Genomic DNA, 21,934 nt, shown 5'->3' with positions numbered 1-21,934 from the left:
GCAGAATTTCTTTTGCCACCCATAGAGAGCTCTGACAATTCTTACACAGGCCTGCCACTGCAGCCTGAGTGAAATAACGTCCACGTTATTTCACAGCCATTTTACACTGCACTTAAGTAACTTATAAGTCACCTATATGTCTAACCTTTACCTGGTAAAGGTTGGGTGCCAAGTTACTTAGTGTGTGGGCACCCTGGCACTAGCCAAGGTGCCCCCACATTGTTCAGGGCCAATTCCCCGGACTTTGTGAGTGCGGGGACACCATTACACGCGTGCACTACATAGAGGTCACTACCTATCTGTAGCTTCACAACGGCAACTCCGAATATGGCCATGTAACATGTCTATGATCATGGAATTGCCCCACCAATGCCATCCTGGTATTGGGGAGACAATCCCATGATTCCCCGGGTCTCTAGCACAGACCCGGGTACTGCCAAACTGCCTTTCCAGGGGTTTCACTGCAGCTGCTGCTGCTGCCAACCCCTCAGACAGGTTTCTGCCCTCCTGGGGTCCAGCCAGGCTTGGCCCAGGAAGGCAGAACAAAGGTCTTCCTCAGAGAGAGGGTGTTACACCCTCTCCCTTTGGAATAAGGTGTCAGGGCTGGGGAGGAGTAGCCTCCCCCAGCCTCTTGAAATGCTTTGATGGGCACAAATGGTGCCCATCTCTGCATAAGCCAGTCTACACCGGTTCAAGGATCCCTCAGCCCTGCTCTGGCACGAAACTGGACAAAGGAAAGGGGAGTGAGCACTCCCCTAACCTGCACCTCCCCTGGGAGGTGCCCAGGGCTCCTCCAGTGTGCTCCAGACCTCTGCCATCTTGGAAACAGAGGTGCTGCTGGCACACTGGACTGCTCTGAGTGGCCAGGGCCAGCAGGTGACGTCAGAGACTCCTTCTGATAGGCTCCTTCAGGTGTTGCTAGCCTATCCTCTCTCCTAGGTAGCCAAACCTCCTTTTCTGGCTATTTAGGGTCTCTGCTTTGGGGAATTCCTTAGATAACGAATGCAAGAGCTCATCAGAGTTCCTCTGCATCTCTCTCTTCACCTTCTGCCAAGGAATCGACTGCTGACCGTGCTGGAAGCCTGCAAAACTGCAACAAAGTAGCAAAGACGACTACTGCGACCTTGTAACGCTGATCCTGCCACCTCCTCGACTGTTTTCCTGGTGGTGCATGCTGTGAGGGTAGTCTGCCTCCTCTCTGCACTAGAAGCTCTGAAGAAATCTCCCGTGGGTCGACGGAATCTTCCCCCTGCAACCGCAGGCACCAAAGAACTGCATCACCGGTCCTCTGGGTCTCCTCTCAGCACGACGAGCGAGGTCCCTTGAACTCAGCAACTCTGTCCAAGTGACTCCCACAGTCCAGTGACTCTTCAGTCCAAGTTTGGTGGAGGTAAGTCCTTGCCTCCCCACGCCAGACTGCATTGCTGGGAACCGCATGTTTTGCAGCTACTCCGGCTCCTGTGCACTCACCGAGGATTTCCTTCATGCACAGCCAAGCCTGGGTCCCCGGCACTGTAACCTGCATTGCACGACCTCCTGAGTTGTCCTCCGGCGGCGTGGGACTCTCTTGTCCAACTTCGGGTGAGCACCAATTCACTCCACTTTGTAGTGCCTGTTCCGGCACTTCTGTGGGTGCTGCTTGCTTCTGAATGGGCTCTTTGTCTTGCTGGACGTCCCCTCTGTCCCCTCACGCAATTGGTGACATCCTGATCCCTCCTGGGCCACAGCAGCTTCCAAAAACCCTAACCACAACCCTTGCAGCTAGCAAGGCTTGTTTGTGGTCTTTCTGTGGGAAAACACTTCTGCACGACTCTTCACAACGTGGGACATGCATCCTCCAAAGGGGAAGTTTCTAGCCCTTGTCATTCATACAGAATCCTCAGCTTCTACCATCTGGTGGCAGCTTCTTTGCATCCACAGCTGGCATTTCCTGGGCATCTGCCCACTCCCGACTTGATCGTGACTTTTGGACTTGGTCCCCTTGTTCCACAGGTACCCTCGTCTGGAAATCCATCATTGTTGCATTGCTGGTGTTGGTCTTTCCTGCAGAATTCCCCTATCACGACTTCTGTGTTCTTTGGGGAACTCAGGTGCACTTTGCGCCCACTTTTCAGGGTCTTGGGGTGGGCTATTTTTCTAACCCTCACTGTTTTCTTACAGTCCCAGCGACCCTCTACAAGGTCACATAGGTTTGGGGTCCATTCGTGGTTCGCATTCCACTTATAGAGTATATGGTTTGTGTTGCCCCTATCCCTATGTGCCCCCATTGCATTCTATTGTGACTATTCATTGTTTGCACTGTTTTCTATTGCTATTACTGCATATTTTGGTATTGTGTATATATATCTTGTGTATATTTGCTATCCTCTCACTGAGGGTACTCACTGAGATACTTTTGGCATATTGTCATAAAAATAAAGTACCTTTATTTTTAGTATATCTGTGTATTGTGTTTTCTTATGATATTGTGCATATGACACTAGTGGTACTGTAGGAGCTTCACTCGTCTCCTAGTTCAGCCTAAGCTGCTCTGCTAAGCTACCTTTTCTATCAGCCTAAGCTGCTAGACACCCCTCTACACTAATAAGGGATACCTGGGCCTGGTGCAAGGTGTAAGTACCCCTTGGTACTCACTACAAGCCAGTCCAGCCTCCTACAATGATTGTTTATGTGCAGGAAGGGACACCTTCCTGCACATAAAAAATCTATCCACTCAACGCAGACATCCTTGCACTATGGTACAAGGATACATACATTGGCGCTATGCAGCTTAATTCAGCACCAACGCAGAGGGGAAACGCAAGGGGGCGGTGTATTCCTCTAAATATAGTGCAGCTCTGTGTTTCTGAAGTGGCGCAGCACCGCGCTGTGCCACTATAACATAAATCTGGGCCTTAGTGTCTGAAATGAAGGAGGGGAATGCCAGAAGGTCGTAACCAAGGAGGGGTAAACGTTGTCAAATAATCAATGGTAAAGCTGTTGACTTTTCATTGGAAAGCTCACAGTGGGAGGAATTTGAATTTTGCATCCTGAGAAGATCCCTTGCTGGCCAAATACTTTGAGTGTTTTTGCACAGTGAAGATTTATACCTTCTAACTTAGGCTCTTCTTTGGAGATCAGATTCTTAGAGCAGGGCAAGGCTGCAGGCTATAGCTGAAGAAGACCCAACATGGTTGGATGCCTTCTCTGGAGGTTCGCGCTGAATCAGATTTACTGCTGCAAAATGAAATTAAATTAAATGAAAATTTATTTTGTATAGCGAGATCCTGCCCGAAGGTATCTTGGTGCTGCCAGCAATGAAAGAAAAAGTGAAAGGAGAATAACAGGAAATTATTCAAGACTTAGCAGATTGAGAGAATCCTATTGATTATGTCTTCAAGACTTTCCTAAATGAAAGAAGGCCTGTGAATTTCTTCAGCTGTAGTGGGAGGGGATTCCACTGCTTAGCCTTACAGTGTAGAAATATTCTGCTGCCCCAAAGAGCTCCTTTGATTCTAGGGATTTTCACCTTGTAGGCTGAAAGGGTCACAGAGTTCTAGGCAGAAGGTACCAAGTGAACTTCCATTTTAGATAGTCTGGAACTGAGCCATTCAAAGCTTTAAAAACAATACATAGGCCCTAATTACAACATTGGCGGTATTCACTGCCTACCGCCATGACTACCAGCTGGCAACCTGTATTATGACCGCCAACGGTATTCCACCAGAAATCTGTCTGAACACCACCGATGGTCATGGCGATGGATGGCAGTAAGGCATCGCTGCTGACAGCAGCACTGCCACTCCACTTCAGCAAAACACCGCCGACCATATCATGAGCAATGATACGGCCTGGTGGTGTTTTCCTGGCGGGTGCTGCTGCTGACAGCAGCGCCGCTGACCATCTCCAGCCGTAGGACCCTGTTCAAGCAGGTAAGTCGGGTTCTCTGACCGGAGAGGGGGGTGAGGAGTGTTGTGTGTATGTGGGGGTGGGTGTGTGTATGTTTTGGGATGTGTGCATGCAGATGTGAGTCGCGTTGGATGCATGCGTGAATGAGTGATTGTGAGTGTTGTGTGTTGTGGCTGCATGTGTGTGACAAGCCACGTTGGTATGTGTTGTGGTGTGTGGGTATGTATGTGTGCATGCGTGGGTTGAGATGGATATGCGTATGTGCATGCGTGTATATGGGTGCGCGTGTGGGTGAGTATATGTGTGGGGGCAGGAGCGGGTGGGGGAGGGTGGTAGAGGACTCTGGGGAGGGGGGAGGGGTCGGGGAGACCCCTATCAGTGCCAGGGAAGGAATTCACTGGCACTGATATTGCCTACCGCCATGGTTTTCGTGGCGGTAAGTTTGGCATGAAAACCATGCTGTAGGCCGGGTCGTAATTCCGAGGGTGGGAATGTGGTGACCGAAGTCTCCAGCCCAGCAGCTGTTACCACCCTGGTGGTCAGTGTTGCAAAGTGGCGGTGTTGGATAGCGGTAACTGCCAGGGTCCAAATCCCGTTTTTTATACAGCAAGCCTGTTGGCGGTATTACCGCCGCTGTAACACCGACCGCCAGGGTTGTAATGAGGGCCATAATTCTTTGAACTCAATGCACTTTCAGGTAAGTAGCCAATGACACTGGACTAAGGCCCGTGATGCTGACTGATGGTGATTGATGCTTGGGAATCCCAAGTAACATGAGCGCAGCACCATTCTGCAGGACTTGTAAGTTGTTTAAAAGTCTCTGCTGCATTTTGATGTATAAGGCAATGCAATAGTCCAGTTTCAAGAGCACAAGAGTGGTGACAACAAACTTCGGCAAATCTTGCAGAATAAACCGAAAGTTTTTCCTCAAGATATTTATGACAAAGAGCTTTGATTTGCTTCCCAAATGACAGTTTGGCATCAAAAACAGTCCCTTAGATTTTTACTTTAGGAATCAATGTCAGTAAGGATTCTTGGGCCAGATGTAGGTAGGAAAAAAATAGCAAGTCGGAAATTGCGATTCAATGCGAATCGCAATATCCGACTCGCAAAATGGGATCGAAGAAAAAAGTGTGACACCAATTTGCGACTCGCAAATGAAGTCGCACCGCATTTTGCGAGTTCGCTTCTAGCGAGGTCGCTTTTTGTGAGTAGGGCCCGCAAATTGCCTGCTGGTGCAGCATAACAGTTTGGAAATTCACTTCCTGGCTCTTGGTGATGACATCAGAACCAGGAAGTCATCAAATACACCTGGGAGGAGAGAGGACCACACCCTTTCCAAACTGCTGTGCAACACCCAGGAGAGAGGACCTGCTGCTACTATGGATGAAACAGGCAGTGCTGGGAGAAGAAGAAAACTGACGTTTTCTGACAAAGAACTGGAGGTGCTCACAGGGGAATGCTGCCAGCACCATGACAAACTGTTTTGGAAGGCAGCCCTGAGTGCCCAAGACACAGAAAAAAAAAAGCTTTGGCTGCAAATCCAGGACCGGAATAATGCCATAGGGGTAAGCCACCGCACCCTGGAGGGAATCAAAAAAAGGTGGTATGACCTGCGCTCCAGGACACAGGAGAGGGTAGCAGAGCGGCTCAGAGAAATGAGGGTCACCAGAGGAGGCCCATCCGCTGCCCACCACCCACAGCCATGGAAGCAATGGTGGAGCAGACCCTGGAGCCTGAGGCCATACTCGGAATGGGAGAAGTGAACAGTTCTGCGCCAGGGACATCCAAAAGTGAGTACCATGAGATATGCATTCACACCTACAAATGCAGTATCCACACTCTCCCAGTACACAGCAGCAGGCACAACCAGACTAGCTCCATTCCAGTATAGCAACCACTAGAATAGTGCATTATGGGCAATGTAGTACAGTAGTCAGCATATAGGCAAATGTTTATTATGAGGCATAAAACAGATGTGAGAGACTGACAGTGTATTCCCTATGTCCCACAGGTCTCCCTCTAGACAACCCCAGCAGTGACAACATGCAGGGAGGAGACAACAGGCCAGAGACAGTGCAGGAGGCTGCAGCAGAAATTCCTGGGCCCAGCAGGACACCACCAGAGTCCCCTCAGGAACAAGAGCAGGAAATGGGGGAAGCTCATAAGACCCCTGGCACCAGCCCCACAGCAAGTCGTCCAGAGCCAGCAGCACGACAAAGGCGCAGACGCAGAGTCCTGGCGGTGCCCCAGGAGAAAATAGGGGAGGCAGTAATTGCAGGAATAGAGGCATCCCTCCTTAACGGTCAGCGCCTGCAAAACAGACAATTGAGGTCAATCTCAAGTACATTGCACAGGATGGAGAGCAACATGACCCATGGCCTGGCTGAAGTGAACACGCAGTTCACTAGACTGAGTGAGAATGTGGGCGATCTCACGCAGGCCATCCGCCAACTTGTGATGGAACTGGTGGCAGACAGACGCAGTGCAAGGCGCAGGGAGCGCCACACAGTGGCACGCTTCGACCGCATGGCAGCTTCAATTGGGCGTCTTGCAACAAACACTACTGGCCTGTCCAGACGGACAGTGAGTTTACAGGTGGAACTTGGCCACTTTGCGGGGGATGTGGCACGTGGACTTGCCCACATCAGCCACGCAGTGGACTTGATGGAAGCTAGGCAGGTGGCAAGGGGCACAGGTGAGACCCCTCAGGACAGTGAGGATGGGTCCACAGTAAGCAGTGTGTCTGCCAGTGACACCCGTGTGTTAAGGAGTGCAAGTGCACGGCAGGGGTCAGCTGACCCACCTGGGCTGAGCCATGCTGGGCGCACAAGGAGGAGGGTGTAAGCCATCAGACAGCATGAGTCATGAGGCACATAATGTTGATGTGTCCTCATTACATTTGCACATGTACAGACTTTAAAGGACATCACTTTTCTTTCATTTAGTTTACTAATAAAAAGATTTTGTTTGTTCCACTACACAACTGGGCTCTGTTAGTCTGACATCAGTGAGTGTGGTGACAGTTGCCACGTACCTGCCAAAGTATTGGGATGCAATGTGGTCCCGTCTCTGTCTGCCTTGATTGGCAATGCTTCTATCCCCAGGCTGTCGGTGTGGTAGCTCTTGCTCCTCATCCTCCAAATCTGTGTCTTCAGGGGTGAGATGTAGCCCACGTCTGGTGGCAATGTTGTGTAGGATTGCACATGCGCCAACGATCTTGAATGCTGTTTCTGGGGCATACTGGAGCGCACCTCCACTTTTGTGGAGGCATCTGAATCTTGCCTTTAACAATCCAAAGGTCCTCTCGATGACAGTTATGGTCCGCCAATGGGCACTGTTATATCGCCTCTCTTTCTCATTGCCAGGTGTTAGGTATGAGGTAAGTATCCATGGTCTTAGAGCATATGCACTGTCACCTGTTTGGCAAAAATAAGCAATGTTAGCAGGGCATGGATGGTTTCTACAGTGACCTGTATGTATGGATTCAGGGTGTATTCAGCAATACCTAATAGATATCCGTCTCCAAACTCCCCACGTTCTAGGCGTTGGTGTATCCCACTGTGCCTGAATATGTATGAGTCATGTGTACTCCCTGGAAATTTGGCTACAATGTCAGTAATGACATTATGGGTGTCGCATACCACCTGGATGTTTAGTGAGTGGGTACATTTCCTATTATGGATCATATATTCCAGATTTGCAGGAGGGCACATTTGTATATGTGTCCCATCCACACACCCTATTACATGGGGGAAGCTGGCAATTCTGTAGAAGTCCAACTTGGTGCTGTTAATTTCTGCCTCATTCCTGGGTAGGTATATGTATCTGGACATGTGTGTGAGTATGGCATCTAGGAAACATCTGAAGAATTGTGAGAGGGTACTTTGGGATACCCCACCTGCCACAGCAATCACCCCCTGATAGCTACCCAAGGCCAAGATGTGCAGTGAGCATAGCACTTGCACATGTGTGGGGATGGCGCTGCCTCGCATTGTCTGTCGTTGAAGCTGCGGATTGAGTAGTTCAATTAATTCTAATATTGCTGCACTGCTCAGTCTATATTTGTCATAAATCTCATCCTCAGTTTGTTGGAAAAGTGTCTGCCTGGTTCGGTATATCCTCTCCTGTCTCTGGCTCCTCCTCCTCCGCTACTGGCAGCGAGGACTCTCCTCCTCCATGCTATCACATACAGTTCAGCCATTTTGAGTAACCCAGATGCCTTCTGGGTCTCCTTTTATACTTTGGTTCTGGTTACCATCTGCTCTGACTTAGTGGTAATTTGGGTGTGCAAAATGGGCTTTTTGCGACTAGTCGCAATTTGCGACTTGCTTTTTCATATGGTTTGCAATTCGCAAATTGCAACTTCCTATTTGCGGGTCACACAATCAGGTCGCAAATTTTGCGAGTCGGTAATGGCTCGCATTGCTATTTGCACTTCGGAAATGGGATTTTTGCATCCCATTTTGGATTTTGCGAAGTCGCATATTGCGAATCGGCCCATTTCCGACTCGCAAAACTTTGCTACATCTGGCCTCTAGTTCCCATGGCCACCATATCGGAGACCAAAAAGAAGTATTGTTACCCAGCAGGAGCACTTAAGTTTTCCAGGTGCTCAACTTTAAACAGTTACTGGACAACCAATTGCTGATCTGCAGCATGAAGCAATGGAATCTGCTTGCCGAGTCCTCTGGGTTCCCAGATACTGAGACTACGATCTGGGTATCATCTGCGTAACCCACCACTGACAGCCCAAACTTTTTGATGAGTCTAGCCAAAGGGGTAGTATAAACATTGAAAATGGTAGGACTCAGGGACAAGTCCTGGCAAAGAAAAATAACTGGTTGAGGAGACATTCATAGCCACAAATTGTTTTTTCTCTGATAGAAATTATATTAGAAGAGCAAGTGCAGTTCCCCTGATGACTAAGAGGTGGGGGGGTCAACCAATATGAAATGATTGACTGTATCAAATGCAGCCGAGAGATCCAGAAGGATTAATGCTCCATTGCATCCTTTACCTGAGATGGCTCTCAGCTGTTCTGAGGCAACTTTCAAGGCTGCTTTGGTGCTATCTTCATCCCTGAAACCAAATTGTGATGGTTCTAAGAGGTGATTGGGTTCAAGAAATAACGCCAATTCCGTATTTAGTGCCTTTTTTACAATCTTAGCCCAGAAAAGGAAGGCAAGATATTGGCCGATAATTTTTGGGGTCCAAACGACTCAGGTTGGACTTCTTAAGTAATGGTAGAAAAGAGGCTACATTTCATGCCTTCGGGAAATAGACATGGCTGAACATTTCATTAAAAATGCTCATCAACTGGCTAGATATTATTTTAGGGCTAACTGCATATTCTTAGGAAGACAAGAGGAGTCAATTTTATCGAAGAGAGAAGGTCCAGAATTTGATCAGCTGTCAGGACTGGAAATGATTTACAAAGTTGTAGATCTGTATGAGATCTGACATTTCCATCTTGGTTCTAAGATGGGCCTTCTTATTCAGCCTCCAGACAATACATCTCAGAAGGTGAAGGGGCCTGTTGAGTCCTTGCCATGAAGATAATATAAATATTTTCAACCTGCACATGAAAAAAGGATGCTACACAGGGATTGGTCGATATTGGTCTTATTGATATCGTCCACAGTTGCTTTAGAGTTGTGAGTAGCTCTTTGGTGGAATTTTTAGATGTGTTCATTTTCTGCAAATGATAGGCAGTTTTTCTTTATAATTTAAAGCCTTGTACTCATTAATTTGCTGTGTATAAAACTATTTTCCATTGGATCTTAGTTCTGCCTCCATCTTTGCTCCTGTCTATGGCAGAGCTGTTTAAACCATCTTAGTTTATTGGAATGCCATGGTTGCCATGGCCTGGCTTGCCTATTAGCTGTGACATTTTCAGGGGCTAAATGACTGATAGCCAGATCTAGCCATTAGTGATAATCAATTGTGGCTTGGTCAAAATTATTAGTAATTATAGGCAAAGAGGCTGCAAGAGTCCCTTTCAAAGTGGTGGAATACATTTTATGCAATGGATGACTCTTCCTCATTATAAGAGAGGTTGGAGTCTTAGAGAGTTTGGCTGCACATTTTATTTTAAACTTAATCACAAAACGGTAAGACTATGTAAGAGGTAATGTCTCTATAAAAGACAGTGATATATTATCAGAGAAAATTCCATCCAGCCTATGTCCAGTCAGATGAGTGACTGTATTGACCAGCTGATCCAGCCCAAGATGTTTAATTAATTCTAGCAGGAGCTCAGAAAAGCTGTGGAAAAGTTCTGAGCAGAAGCGACCTCAATCTGTGGCCCACTACCAACTCACCTTTTTTTAATCAGCTTGGTTGGTTTGTCCCTATCATCTGGAGCTCTTTGAAACCAAAATGTTGCAAGTCCTAGGTTACAGGAAAGGTTAGGAGCAGTACACGTTGACACCAGCAAAGGATCTAGGAACTTGGGGGCAGCACATGGGGGTGAAGACTCACTCCAGTAGGGACCATAAACGGGGTCCAAGGCAGGAGCAGTTGGAACTGGTCAGTTGAGAAGTTGCAAGGAAGGACTCTTGTAGCTTGTTGTGTCCCTTAGCTTGAACAGTATGTCAGCTGTATAACCCTTGATGTCCAATACTTGGTCCTCATACAAAATGGAGAGCTCCAGTCTTCTAGCATCCTCTCCGGTTATAGACAGCAGATCCAGCTTGTTTCTGTAATCAAGAGATTCAGAAAGTATTCTGAGGAGGGCAATGGGGATGCCACATTTATAAATGGAGCCAACCTATGGCAGAGGGAAACTCTTGGCCACTCCCTAGACAATGAGATAAAAGTTATCAGAGGGTGAGCCTACCCACTTTTCAGCATTTCCTTTGTGCCCCACTGCAAACAATCCTACTTTTCCCCTCTCTACCTAAAACCAACATGGCAGAATATTTCTTCCCCTGTGCAGATCTTTGGTGAGTGGTAGAGTGTGCTTTTTGGCACTACATGGTATGCCTCTGGACTCCTAAGGCTACATGTAGCTCCCTTGAAGTCAAGGTCAAGCTAGTAAGGCAGTCCAGAAAAGCTTCATCAGGGCCATCAAATATAGTCCTGCCCTTGAGCAAGTCGTCAGCATGCAGCCTCACAGTCAGGAGGCCCCACAGATAGGGTCACTTAGAACACTTGTGATACGGAGCTTTCCAGGGCTGCAGAAGGGCTGCAGGTTATATTTATTGTGGTTGATTAGCAGCCTATTACAGCAGGTAACATATGAAGGTAGGGGGAGTTTTCGTTTTCAAAGGGGGTTCCAGGAAAACAAGCTTTTACATTACTCAAAGTAAACAATCTTAATATACCTGTGAAGCCAGAAGACATTTTCCCTGGATATGGCTACTGCTTCCAGAAACACATTGCTCCACCAATCAGGACCTAGAAAAAGTGGGTACTTAAGGAGGCGTGGTAACTCCGGGAGACTCTAGTTATGCAGGTGTTTCTAGGGAGCACAAAAACTGGATTTTTTAAGGCCACTTGGGATTAAGCTTCTCTCAAACCGTGCTAAAATGTAAAAAATAAAGGGTTAGTACCAATAAAAAAAGAAAAAAACACACATTGGAATGATACAGTCCCACAGACGGTCAGAGACTTTAACCCTCACATATGTAAATTATTTTCAAACTGCACCCTTTCATGAAATGAAAAACATTAAAAATTAAATTGTTTCTATTGTTCCTTTTTTCGCAGATCCGGACAATACAAAATATTAATGCAACTGACACATTGTTATGTGAGCCATTCGGTCGGAAATTCTTGGACATTACTGTACAAATTTCTGATATGTGGGCGCTTTGTGAGGTCTATACTATCTCAGGACCCATGTACTGTATAAGTAAATACATAATAAAATATCATATTTGAATCGGTAATGGTAGATGTAGTTAGATGTTCTGGTAATATACAGAGGAAAGAAATACTCTGACAAATTGGCAATGATTGTCAATATACATTTGTCACACTAGGTGCTCAACTGCCTGATGAGGTGCATTACCGAGTGAGTATATCAAACAAATACACTTCAGTCAGAAAAGAATGAGAACGGGGGAGATCACGACTTGTAAACAATTATAAAAACAGGCCTTTTGGACCAATTTAGCAATATTTTACAATTTTATTGTTAAAATGCCACTTATAATAAAGACTCGTCTGAAGGGGAGCGCGTTGAATCATATACCGAGATTTGCCTTTTAATAAAGGATTCATTTACAGAAGGAAAACATAATACAGTGGCGATTTGGGGAAAATGAGTGCAGAAGCTTCAGGCTTCCACACTAGTTTCCGACCTCAGCCTGTCCTGTGTTTTGTGGCCACGTGCAGTCCTTTGACCTTGTAGTGTCCTCTTCCACTGAATTACTAGTACATGTTACGTTATTGTCAAACTTCAACAGAAAAGGCAGTGCGAGTCTAAGATACAAGTATAGGAACTTCGCAGGTCGGCTACATAAAGTTTTAGAAGCATGACCTTCTTTAAGCTCTGCCACGTATTTAGATTTGAATTTTCAGTTATGGGTACAAGTGCAGCATGTGTCTATCTGTTTTACCATAAATTTTGTAAAAATAATAATTCCTTTTCTTCAACCAGTAGACTTATGTTTGAAATCAAGATGAACCATTTTTTTGTAAAGCTATTACTTTCTCTACTGGGTATTTGTGGAGATGGCTGTAATAGATCACTGTGGTTTCTCCTGATAGGCGCTAGATAACTGCCACTTTATAGGGCCTTTGACTTTCTGTGGTAAGGGTCCCTTGATGTTATGAGCCATAGGTCTAGTGTGCCTACTTGGCACAGGGTTGAGTATCCATTTCTCCAGCGCACAAAACCGAAAAAAATGAAGTGGAGGGACTAACCAAGTTAGGCAGTATCCAATTGACATCATGGCAGATGACATCACAGTGTGTGACTTCCCTGCGTATGACATGACATGTGCTATCATAGGAAGTGGCATCACAACCCATGACCTCACAGGAATTGAATTAACAAAAGGTAACATCAAATCATAAGACCTCATACATATGTTCAGCAATCCTGTAATGAGTACATTTGACTGCCTACAATATTTAACAAATAAGATTTTGTGTCAGGTTGTGCCAACAAAGTCAAGCCCAATTGCAAAGCTGGGCCTCAACTTTTAAATGTATTTTTTTAACTCTGCCACAAACAATTACCAACAAGGCAAAATATGACAGAAATCTGTTCTGCTCAATAGGCTGCAAAGTCTGCATTTAAAAATATCTTATGGGGTTAAGGTACCTGCTGCATAGATCTTTGAGTGCCAACTAAATCTCAGGGAATAATAATAATAATAATGGTAAAATAACTCTATAGGTTAATATATTTGCTGGAGAGATATGTGTTTTTTCTAGTCTCAGTTTTGACTCAAAGTAGCATAGAGGGCTAATTTGTCTAGTGAAAAACAAATCATGTAACCCGCAGTTAACATATTTTTATTTTATGTAAATGGTTAAGTGGGTCACTACTTTTAACACAGAGATACTTTGGTTACTTGCAGTTGATAAATTATAATCCTAATAAAGCACAGTGAGCTATGAAGGATATGCAACTCCTACATCTTGAAACACTCACTGTTTAATGTAACTCATCTTGTACATTGATTTACATACACATATCATTTATTGTCAATGTATAACATGTATGTGTGATATAAAGCACTCTCACACCATGTACAGGGTGCTGAACCCTGTTGGTACAGACCAACACATCTGACATTTTTGCACTGAATGCGTTTTTCATTATAGACAGGGACTGTGAAGTGATCACAGCGTGTGTGCCTATTTTTCCCTTCCATTGCATTTAGGTGTGATGCTCCTGATAGCTCCAAGCCAGGATACTTCAACAGTAGCAAGCCTGATGGCCCCTTCATTTCAGCCTTTGTAATCGGCCCCATGGAATTTGATAATGCCCCTGATGCTGCAACGTGTACATTGCTGCTTAAAACGAAAGCAGATAGCGTGCCGGCGCTGCTAAATGTGTTCTGGTGTTTGAAAATTACAATGGGACAAGCGTAGAATATTCCTGTGGGGCCCAAACTCTTAGCAGGGTAGACATTGTCCCCCTGTGAAAATAGTGGATACATGCCGTCTACCCGCATGTACCCTCGACCTGTGCCCTGCACTTCCCCCATTACATCTCTCACTAATTTGTAATTTGTGAATGGCACAATCCATTGACTCCCTCTTAAAGAGTCGTCTAACCCGAGGAGATGGACTCACTTCATATTACACAGACTGGCAAACACAGAGCTGGAAGGACACTTTGGTAGAGTTCTGACGTCACATAGAGGCCGTGGCAGTGCCAGCGTCATCCAGAGCACAGGGGTCGAAGAGTTGTCATACACAGTATAGTTTTAGGTCACACACCAGAAGCTGGCGCTAGAGTTGTACTAGGACATTGTGATGGATGGTACAATCCCAGTCGATGCTGTGGCTGAAGAGAGAGGACGGGGAGCAGGTTGTCAGTACATGGTGTGAAAGCAGAGTGAGGGGGATGGGACATTTAGCAAACGCAGTGCACATGATCAGAGGCAGTGTGCAATTCAGAGGGCAACATGTGCAGTGTCAGGTGCAGTGTGCAGTTTCGGGGGGGAAGCATTTGCAGTATCAGGTGCAGTAAGAATGGTTTAATGTGTGCAGAGGAAAAGCCGTGCTCAGAGAGCCGAGCAAGTGCGTATTAAAACTCAATTGCAGAGTACACGGAGTAGGTATAGCGTGTACGGAGTGGAGTTTAGGAGCAATTAGTGACACATGCAGTGTTTCTCCCCGCATCGGGCATGATCTTCTTGAATGTAACTAACGAGGAGCCTCACAGACGAAGGCCTGTGCACAGGTATGTAATGTAAAACAGCAGCCTGGATTAGCCCAGTCGCCAACCACAGGCCTCTCATCACATGACAATGCAGGGGGGAGAAATTGAGAGACAGACACGTAAACTGAGGAAACGCCTGAATACTGTACCGACGACACAGCAGCCCCCGGAACTCTACAGCAACCCTCAGTCCCTAGTTCTCAATACCACTAGCTCTGAGTAAAACCAAGACTCAGTCGACTCCAAGAAAGAAAACATCCCAAAGTAGCCGTAAGGCCGTCCCCCTTTCATCTTCGGAAGCCATCCAAAAACCGCATCAAGTTATCTCTGTAAGCAGCTTAACTATGCACGCACATAAAAAATAAAAAAAATGACGGCAATGGCAACAGCAATAGGGGTGCCTCTGAGGTCACTTAAACCTTTCACCCGTCCCAAGACAATAAGATGAGTGCAAGGATATTTCATAATATTAACACCTGAAACTATTAGCACTTAGAACAGGCAAAAGTGTGGTCTGTGGTGTCAGTCAAAAGAAGCACGCACCACAAAGGTATGCTGTTGCTTATAACTTTTACTTTCCCGTAACACCCTCTTTCTATCTGGCCCGAACACTCGTGTCTTCCCTATTTATACTTCCATCTCTGACATAATCCCCGGCCGGCGACAGGGGGAAAAGCCAGAGGGGGCTTTGGTCATTCCCCCCTGCGGGCACACATACATATAAATGGTGCCATTCGCTAATGACGGCACAATGTCTGCTGCGCTGGGTAAAACAAGCAGTTTAGGGGATAGGGGCTCAGAGTCCACATGGGGTGATATATTACCTTAGTTAGTTTTAATGAAGATAGCGACATTTGCAAATCATTTAACTGTTGTCTTAGAACTAAATATGTCTGAATGATTCAAGCTGTGTTGTCATTCATTACTCCCGTGTACTTGTCCGATAGTCAATCGTATGTCCATTCTCCTATTACATATGGACAAACATAAAACAAGAGTGAAACATGCTTTCCTTCTGTTCTGTCCGTTTGTTAATTACCGTATTGATCACGTTCAGTTAGAAATGAAAATTAAAGTAAAGAATTCGTTGACCTACCATTGCCGTACATCCCAGCAACGAACAGTTTTAGCACAGGCTGTAAAAGGTGAGGAATATGAATGAACGGGACATATTTATGTGTTTCATAGGCACCGTGAGGAAACGCCTGGCCCCTGAGAGCATCTGCTCCGGTTTCTGCTGATTAAAATTGATCATTAACAGAAGAATTCAGCAGCTGGTGTTATGGTCCAGACTGGTACCCGCAGTGTCATTAAAATAGAAATTTAACAATGCTTTGGCGTTAAAAACGTATATTTCACAGCAGCACGTGAAATGTGGGTTTCATATTCCTAATGTCGCCTCCAAAGCAGAACTTTACCATTGCCTATTATTTAATCAACTTTCCAATCATTTAGTCCTCAGGATCTGAACATTCTAGTTCCAGTCAGGGCCTGTTGTAGGATGTCAATTGCAGAGAACAGCCGCAACAGCCACCCCCCACGTATAGAATAATATTTTTTTTCATATACCCTTATAGCCCGCCGTAGCAGGCTATACCAGCCATTAAAGGCCCGCTCCAGCGTTTTGGCTTGGGCCTTTTACAAGGGAGTCAAGGGAGCGCTACTTTAATGATGAGCTAGCCTAACTAAGGAGGGCTATAAGGCTATTAGAACGTTCTGCCACTAGAGGGTAGAATGTTTTAATAAATGAAACAAAGGCCTCTCAGAGCCCGAGGGCATTTAAATCTTTCAGGCTCCGTGAGGCCTTTGTTCACAGCACCAGCTGTGAACAAAATCACTAGAATGTTGGAGTTCTGGACTTCTACCGGCCATTAGGAGCCCCGACCACTCCATTGTTTCTGTTAACGCGTCCGTCTATGTTAATTTATATACATCGGGACTCGTTTTAGGCCGATGAATCTTTGGACCCAGTGGTGAGACACCGTAAGACGAGATAACTGATCAATACATCAAACCATATGTCAATAATATTGTTAACATATATCACCACAATATATTTCACTTTAGACATTAGTAAATCTTCGGCGCAACTATGACCTTTCAGTCATGAATAACCACACCTTACTGGAGTTTTTTGTGAATTTTATTCCCTATTGATTACAATATAATACCAAATGTATTAATCTCAAAACCAAGAAGCAAAAGAACATAATCACAAGGCGGCAACTATGATAAATTTTCAACAATGCAAAGATCACAAACGTAAGATAATCATATGAAGATAAACAAATCAAAATACATAGAACCTCCTAAAGGTCTTAGTTCAGCATAACACCATGTCAGTCACGTCAGTTACGTCAGTCAAGATGAGTGCCTCATCTAGCCACTAATTAGCATTAGCATGTTGGGCTTCATGCAAAACAATTTAGAACATCAATTTGGAAAACGTCTAACTAAGGTCTCTTATCCAAAATACACAGCAGTTGGTACCTAGAAATAAAAGGCAAAATAAATGAATTTCCATTAGCAACAGTATAATTACCCTCCTCGGAATAGGTCAGCATACAGGGTCAGTCTTCGTCTTCAGGACATCAGTTAAATCGCCGTCAGTCTATCTAAGCTAAGGGCAAGGGACACTTCCCTCATAAGGAAGAAAGTGTAATGGGCAGTCTATGGGTGAGGATGGTTTTGTCTAAGTCTCAAATCACCAAATAGAGTGACAGAGTTTCTGGATGCAATTGATATCATTCCCTACCTAATGCCCTTTGTTCCTTGTGTCATGAGTTTTTATCCCTTTTTCGAAATACATTCCCCCAAAATTCTATTGGACAGTCACTACACCCCACTATCTGTAACCTATCAAATTATACATTAAGTAATGCATTTGTCATTCTATGATATTTCTCGTTCTTCTAATTGGTATTCATAATTGACGTTTTTCGTAGGTGGCCCATCCGGGGTTACTTCATTTTCTGGCACACACTTCGGGTCAAGAGTTCTGTTCTCCGCGATTTAATGTCCTTGAAAGTGTCCATGTTTTTTGCGAAGTCCATAATTTTTATACTAAAGCTGCTAGCATGCGGATGAGAAAAATTAGCATTGTTGCAAATAAGTGAAGAAAAGAACAATTGCTGGGTCATGGCCTTTTGCAAGTCAGCACACTGGAGAAACAGAAAAATACGCTTTAATATGAGAGCTACACAGCTAGTTTTCGACTCACGCTAACTTAAGATGTATGAATTCTAATAAAATGCAGTCTTTATACGTGTTAATGTTTTTAGTTAGTCATAATACAAACAATTATTTCTTACAGTCGACATTAGTTTACGCATGTGAAAAATTCTCCACGTTTAAAATACGTTTCAATGAATTATATTATTAATGCAGCATTTTTAAATATAAGCATTTCACATCTAAAATAGGTAATGTTTAAACTACGCTTTCTCAGTCCCTCCTCTGATGACGCTCGTCATCACACAATCTTTGATCTTAATTTTTCACCTTGCGCATAATACGCATTTCAACATCTTGCCCTTTATGTGAGCTTTCCCATATTTCATTGAACATTTTCTCTCTTTCACTTTCTTCATTTCTTTTGGTTCTTTTAGTCCAATTTCTTTTTACTTTGTCATTGACTTTGCATACCCCCCATAATCCTAATAGACAAATTAAAACAATTAATAGACCCATCATAATTTTTGCAAGTACTCCATTCCAAATGTTGGTAAACCAGCTTCCCACTCGGGCAATTCCTTTCCCAAATTTCTCCCAAACACCAAGTTCTTTGAAATCCTTCAAATCTGTACTATCTCTGGTAAGGTTAGTAAGCATGTTTCTAATTTTCCTACTGTTATCTGGAATAAATGAACAACAATGACGCTCATTAAGCATTTTGCAAACACCTCCACTCTTTGCTAAAAGAATGTCCAAAGCAAGCCGATTTTGAAGAGTTACAGCTCTTTCTGCAGCAAGTTCAGTATCCATCAGGAGTATAGCTCCTGTAAAATTTGTCAGCATGTTATCCACAATAGTAGACAACTTTTGAATTTTCATAGAATTCAAGATAACCCCTACTGATGGGATTATGGCTCCAAATATATCACCAATGACAGCCGCCACTGATTCTCGTTTTTGTCTAGGATGTTGTAATTCAGACGTTTTAGGTATTTGTTTTAAGTCATCAATCTGGTATATCTTTGGAAATACTATTCCCAAATAACATGTCCCATACCATCCCTTAGGAAGACAGTAATATGCATTCAGTCCACAAATATAATAGATTCCAGGGATTGCTGGATCTTGTCCATTTAACATAAAGGTCCATTTACTCTGAAACAAAAACACATGCCTACATTCACTCGTACCCACAAACAAATTGTCTTGATCGGATTTTGGTCTATATATACAGAGTCTACCTATGTGTAATGCATCTATAGCTAATTTGCCTTGTGTTTTAATTGCAGAATAAGCATAATCATTTGCATAAGTACGTTTTTCTAGGCCTTTCTCTAACCTTTCTTTCAGTGCTTTGCGTCTATCATCTGTGTGATCTAAAAAGCTTTTCTCTACAGGAGACAATAAGCAAGTCAAATTGTTACGATGTGCATAAGCAGTTCCAAATGTAAGTGTTGGCTCAAAGAATCCTCTAACTATTTTAATATCATGCTCTTTAGCTAACTTATTTAGGAATTCAATCACAGGCACAAAAGAAAACACAACATCCAAATTTGAATAAAAGTATTGCACATGCTCTTGATTATAGAATCTCGTTAATAGCAAGCTGCAACTAATTCCATAAGTAAGAGGGAGGCTATGATAAGTGACGCCCTCCTGCACAGACGAAGGAATTTTAGTACATACATAACAGTCTTTCACATCCATAGTTTCCACATACTCATTTAATAAGCGATAGAAGACATTAGTAGAAAGTTCCCCTTTTGCATTAGTTCCCTCATGCATATGTCTTGCGTCTTGCTCAAATCTCTCCCACAGTGATAGTTTAGTAGTGGTAGTTTCAGGTTTCGAAGTTGCATTAATAGTTTCTCTCTCTCTCCATGGCATTCCCACAATCACTCCCACAATCATTACTGCACATACAACACCTATTATAAGACCTAACCAACCACCCACCTTACTTCCTTTGCTACTATAAGCCATGTTTGTATAGAATCAGAATAGCAGATCAACAATCAACTTGAGAAGGAAAAAAACTCTTTTTGTGTATTTTACAGCGTCTTCACTCACTCCAGGACCCTTTTCGTCAATTCAGGTTAGCAGCTTGTCGTAATCAGGTTTCCTTAAAGTCAAATCCAGGTTTAGTGTCACTTTCCGGTAGTTTCTAAAGACTCTTTCTCTTTTCAGCTTTCACGGATTCAATTTTATCCGAGTTTTCCCTTTGAATATCTTCAGGTACTGTAGTATTGGCCTGGTATTTCTCGATCAAAGCAGAATGCTAAAAATTCTTGTTGCCATTCAGAGGTTGTAGCATATGCCCATTCAGGACCTGTATATCTTCTGTTTGCTATTCTCTTCCTTTTTAGCCTTCGTTCACCTTGTTGTTCTCCTTCACTCAGATCATCTGCTTGTGAAGTATCACTTTCTTCTATTATTGTCTAGTTCGATACCTCTCTTATTTTAGGATGTGACTTGTCTGGCCAATTATCGCCTCTGTGTGTCTTGATTCGGTGTTTCCCTTCAGGACGTTGGACAGCACCCTCCTCTTGTGATATGGTGTTTTCTCTTGACGGACCTGCAACTGGTTCAGGAGACTCTGACTCGTTTTGATTTGTATCTACAATTTCTCCTTCTCTTTCGTCTTCCTGTTCTATGCTGAGTTCGGGCTCTAAATCGTGTTCGTCTACTTCTGGGAGAACCTCTCCTTGACTTAGTTCTCCTGCTGCCTCAACTGAGATAGGCACTCTGTCACCTCTCTCGAACTCATTGACAGTTTGAGGGACAAGGCTGTTCTCAGTGGGCTCTCTGGTAGTCTCAGTTCCTTCTTGACTGATCTCTGACTCTGAGAGTTCTCTTCCTGAAGTTGGTGTACCGGAGACTTCAAGTTCCTCTTCAACAGGACTCGTTACCTTTTTTGTGTGACTGGCATGTATCCAGTTGGGAACCCCGGCACACTTCACAGCAATGGTGGTCGTCAATATTACTTGATACGGCCCCTTCCAACGCGGCTCAAGACACGATTTTCTCACGTGCTTCTTGACAACCACCCAATCTCCAGCTTGCAGAGAGTGTCCTGGTTCGCCAATTGGTGGCAACGTGTTAGCTTCCACCTGGTGAGAGAAAGAGCGAATCACGTCAGCCAAACCTTTGCAGTAATCCAACACCATATCATCTGTAGTATTCACTAGTGCATTTGCAGGTACCGCTGGTAATCTCATTGCTCTGCCCATGAGGATTTCATGGGGGGACAGTCCTGTTTTCTTATCTGGGGTGTTTCTCATAGACATCAGTTCTAGAGGTAAAGCATCTGGCCACTTCATGTTTGTTGCAGCACACATTTTTGCTATTCTTGATTTTAAGGTACCATTCATCTGTTCAACTAGTCCTGATGCTTCAGGGCGATAGCTACAATGCAATTTTTGTTCAATGTTGAGTGCGGCACACAGAAGTTTAATCACCTCATTGTTGAAGTGTCTCCCCCTATCTGATTCTATAGAAACCGGAAACCCAAATCTTGGTATTAATTCTCTGAGTAGTAGTTTTGCAACTGTAAGACTGTCATTCCTACGTGTGGGATATGCCTCAATCCAATGACTGAAAACACACACAATCACCAACACGTACTTCAATCCTCCACAAACAGGCATTTCAATAAAATCCATTTGCATTTTGTTGAATGGACCTCCAGCTCTCCCAATGTGGCTCAAAGTTACCACAGTTCCTTTTCCAGCATTCATCTGTTGACAGATAACGCACCTGTGGCAAGTGATTTCTGCGGCATGTCTAAATTTTGGATTGAACCAATCAATCTTAAAGGATCTGATCATGGCTTCTCTTCCTAGATGGGCCTGCCCATGGTATAACCGTGCAAACTGCGACAAAAGACTATTTGGCAGAACCAGTTTTCCCTCTTCTGAAACCCACAAATCATCTGCCCTTTGTACACACTGCATTTTCTGCCAGGAACGTTTTTCTTCTTTGCTAGCACGACTTTGTAATGTCTTTAGTTCATCTAAGGTATCA

Source organism: Pleurodeles waltl, chromosome 6, assembly GCF_031143425.1.
Source record: "Pleurodeles waltl isolate 20211129_DDA chromosome 6, aPleWal1.hap1.20221129, whole genome shotgun sequence".
NCBI lineage: Eukaryota > Metazoa > Chordata > Amphibia > Caudata > Salamandridae > Pleurodeles > Pleurodeles waltl.
This window is presented reverse-complemented; position numbering follows the sequence as displayed.